We start from the raw sequence: 4,711 nt of genomic DNA, 5'->3' as shown, positions 1-4,711 counted from the left end.
TGTAATTGATTTTATGTCAATCACAATAAAATATTTTAATAAGTGGTTTTGTAGCTTTTGAAGTCTATTTACCGATTTGGCTTAAATAAATTGACTCCACAATACTAAGTTTACTACAATCTCAAAGCATATTTATCAAGTATTGGTTCTGATTTTCAGAAGATTATAATGCAGAAATGAAACCATTAGCCGCCTCAACACCCCACTACTGTTCTCTTACTTGCATGAGATGCTGTTCAATATTTCCTCCTTTTTCAAGTAGCTACCTACTATCCTTTAAAATTATTTGAGAGCAATTCACCATAGGTTAATAGGATCCAACTATCTACTGGATAACATTTAATGTAGTGCCTGTACCACCCCAAGTAGTGATTAGATGAAATTGGAATATTTTAATTTTTGAAAATGTTGTTAAAATTGTAGATTTAAAAATTGATGTTTTTGATAGTGATTGGAATTAAATGTTTTGTGTTAAACACAGTATTTTATTTGTCAATATTTTTCAGCTAGGTAGAGTTATGTAAACATGAACTTACTAGTAGGTCATGCTAGTGCATTTTGGAATTAATTTAGTAAGTGGACAGCATAGGATCCAGGACACCACAGCAGATGATGCCTTTGTGATGTGTCCATGAGCCCCACAATAGTACTTCCCTGTTTGGTTACTGTATTTGCATATTAACTTTTGATTTAACTTGATGCTTGATGTCCCAATTAATTTCTTATTGTCAGAAAACCTCTTTTGAGTCTTTTTCCCAGGGTAGAAATGTTAATTGTGAGGAGACATAGGTAAAAGGGGGGAAGTTTAAAGGAGATGTAAAGGCAAGTTTTTAGAGATGCTGGTTAAGTGCCTGGAATGCGCTGCCAGTGGAGATGGGAGCAGACACATTAGCAATATTTAAGAGGCATCTTGACAGGTGCATGAAGAGGCAGGGAACAGAGGGATAGAGACTGCATAGAGGCAAAAGGTTTTTAGTTTATAAGGCATCATGTGTCAGTGTAGGCTTGGTGGGCTGAAGGGCCTGTTTATGTGCTGTACTATTCATTGAGGCACAGTCACTTTAAAAACATCTTTCTGGAAAGACACCACTCATTAATGTTTAAAGTCTTTAAGAAACACACACAACTTGCATATACCACGGGTTTAAAATCCAAACTCTTAAACAGAAAGTATAATATCATCACAACTATTGATTATTATTTGATAAACTTTGATCTATATTTGCTATTAAAAGTACTTCTGAATTTATTCTTGAAAAGACTGATTCAGATTTCTACATCTTATTTTCCTAGCTCCAAGACAACACAATGAGCAGAAATGGTTTCTCTGTTAAATCACATCCCTGATCAAATATCAGTTTTCCTAGGATGTCTGCTATCTTCTTCTACCATAAATACTAACACCAAGTAATTTTTCAACCTGTTGACCATTTTCTTTCTTGTACATATCAGTTTTAAGGCATCTACAATGTACATTACTACATTCGTTTACCTAATAATATAATCAAAGGATTTTATTAACTGCTATATGCCTTGAAAGGTCCTTCCTATATACTCTTCTTGGAGCTGAAGAAATTTCTGATCTCAGTTCTAAAGGGTTGTCCCTTCACTCTGAGGCTGTGCTCTTTTGTTGTCCTTTGCATTTCTTAATAATTAGGATTTAGAGTTTTTGGTAGCTTTTACTTGTCTGGGAGAATGTTCACCTGTACGATTATAAATGGGTTCTCTAACATGTAATTATTTTTGAATACTTCTTCTGTTCTTTACCCACCAACAACTGTAGGTAGTCTGTCACATCACAGTCAAGTTAGAATTACTTAAACCTCTAATTTTAGAGTATAGAACCACAGTGTATTGTTTTAAAATATCACGTTAACCTAAGTGTGTGGCACAGTGGTTAGCACTGCTGCCTCGCAGCACCAGAGACCTGGGTTCAGTCCCCGCCTCTGGCGACTGACTGCAAACTCCAGAGTCATTCTCCTCATGTCTGTGTGGGTTTCCTCCCAGTCCAAAAATGTGCAGATTAGGTGAATTGGCCATGCTAGATTGACTGTAGTGTTAGGTGAAGAGGTAAGTGTAGGGGAATGGGTCTGGGTGGATTATGCTTTGGTGGGTCGGTGTGTACTGGTTGGGCTGAAGGGCATGTTTCCACACTAAAGTGAATCTAGGATTTTTTTGGCTTATAAATATCCAGTATATCATTTATGATGCTCATGATTATCAAGTGAACTGTGCCAAAAAATCATTGGAGCATGTCAAGATAAAAATCTTTTCCCCAAAAGAAGAATATTCAGAGTAAAGTGTTCTAAACCATAAATGCATTCATCAACTAGCAAGCCAATGTGTTATTAGTCTTAAACATATGTTTGATCATTTTACCTATTTATAAATAAAAGTAAACTGGTTGTGCTAGTGTCATCTGTGCAAAGTTTGTCTTATAGTAGTGACGTGGAACATCGAAGAAAGAATATGGTGATGGCTGAATAATTGCATTTATAGGGTGGAGAACAATAAGTTAGGATAGCAAACTTAGTCAAGGCGTAGACCTGCTGGGATTAGCAAGTTCTGCAAAACAATTTGAACTGTGTAGGAAAACTAGCCTCAAGCTCTGTTGGAAACTACCCATTTTGTGCTCATTATGCTCATAAACATAATTCCTTTTCTTAGCATGAAAGTTAATAACAATATTAGAGGTAATGCTGTAACACAAGTGCCTGTCTGTGTTCAGACATAACTTTGAGGGACCCAGATGTAGAAGCTGATAGTTTTTGACTCATTTAATTGACTTTCAATTGCATCAGTTCTGACTAATATTACCTTAAATGGCACATAGCCAAAGCAAGAAAGGGTAGAAGAAAATTAGGCTCGAAGGTTTTACTGTCACCTTTGGCAAGGTGGTCTGGTCAAGCATTCTGAAGTAGTGTATGAAAGAACTTGTAGTTGGATAGGCTGCCAGAGACAGACTCCAAGTCACAAGGCTGATCAGTACTTGACATAATTATGAATATGTTCTATTACTTACTAAAAGTGGATCATATTAGGTGGATCTGCACTGAAGCTGTTATGTATATTTTGAAGAAATGTTAGACCAGTAAGAAGGTCTTGCAATACCTGTGTGGTTTTTTTTTAAAAAAAGCACAAAATTCCCCCACCCCTCATACAAAGATATTGAAATATTTGGTAAGGTAAGGAACGTTGTATTATAACTTCCAAAAGCAACTTCCAAAATTCAGAGTGTAATTTTAAATGAAACATTGGCAATATCAATAAATTAAAATCTTACTATTATCAATATACTGCATGTTTCATTTATGGTCTTCAAAATAGAAGAAAACACAATTACTGCTCTCGCTTATTAAAACAAGGCATTGACTTAGTTCATGTTTTATTTCATGTCAATGAAAACTTAAATAGTAAATTGTCTAATCAGGTGTAATGGTTATTATAAGAGTAATAATGCTTTCAAAAACAGATTTGTCCACTGTTCATAATATTTGACATTTATAATGCAAACATTGCTCAATGAAAATGACTACTTCTTCTAGACCAAATTGTACATGTTAAATTACAACATTTGTTCAATTTTTATAAATATAAAAATACATATTCATATTTTACAAACCAAGTGCAACAGCTGCTAGCCACTTGTGTTTATACAATGAACTTCAAGCATACAATTATTGGGACACAAGCTTAGAGAAAAAAAAACACACTGGATATATTGCACATAATTTTACCTTCATTAGATTCATGCTGGTCAATGACATAGTTGACTAGAAAAAAAATCTGGTACGTTCACAGTTTAATACTGAGAAGAAAAAACTTTTATCCAGTATACTGAAATACTGAAACAGATATGACTTCAGATATTCACAGTTAATCACCTGAGATAAGCTGACTACATTCTTGAGACCTGCATTAAAAATATTCAGAATTTAGATCAGAGTAGTGCTGGAAAAGCACAGCAGGTTAGGCAGCATCCGAGGCGCAGGAAAGGTTTTTGCCCTAAACATCGATTTTTCATCAAGGGCTTTTGCCTGAAACGTCAATTTTCCTGGTCCTTGGATGCTGCCTGACCTGCTGTGCTTTTCCAGCAACACTCTGATCTAAACTCTGGTTTCCAGCATCTGCAGTCCTCACCTTTTTGCCCTTAACAATATTCACTCAATAAAATCTATTCTAAATGTGATGCCTCACCAATATGCTTCAAGTAACTGCTAAACCATATAACACTTTTTTATGCATTGAACAGCATACTGTCTTCCTAAAACTAAACCAACAGATTAACAAAATGTAGCTAGGAACAGGATGCACTGCATCGTTATAAAAACATGATAACTTTTTATTGATAGTGTCAGATAAGATTACTTGGTCTACATTGCTACCTTGTGAAACATATGACTTGGTGGAATATAGAGCTGTGATCTAATATGAAATCTGTTCCTTTTAACAGCAGTAATTTTTGTTGTCACTAACTCTTCATCCAGCTTATCTGACCGACATGTTCTGAGAGAGAACAGTTATTGATTCACTCCACTGTACCTAACTAATAATATTTTGCTGATTAACACTAATTAATTGCAAAACATGTCTCTTTACAATCGTAACTCTTCACTATTCAACTCTCCAATATAAACACAGGAGGAGATATCCTGTGGAAACTCTATTTATCTATTCAGAGCAGTTTTTTGATCAGTATAGTTATCGCAAT

The sequence above is a fragment of the Hemiscyllium ocellatum genome, chromosome 7 (assembly GCF_020745735.1).
Source record: "Hemiscyllium ocellatum isolate sHemOce1 chromosome 7, sHemOce1.pat.X.cur, whole genome shotgun sequence".
Classification (NCBI taxonomy): domain Eukaryota; kingdom Metazoa; phylum Chordata; class Chondrichthyes; order Orectolobiformes; family Hemiscylliidae; genus Hemiscyllium; species Hemiscyllium ocellatum.
This window is presented reverse-complemented; position numbering follows the sequence as displayed.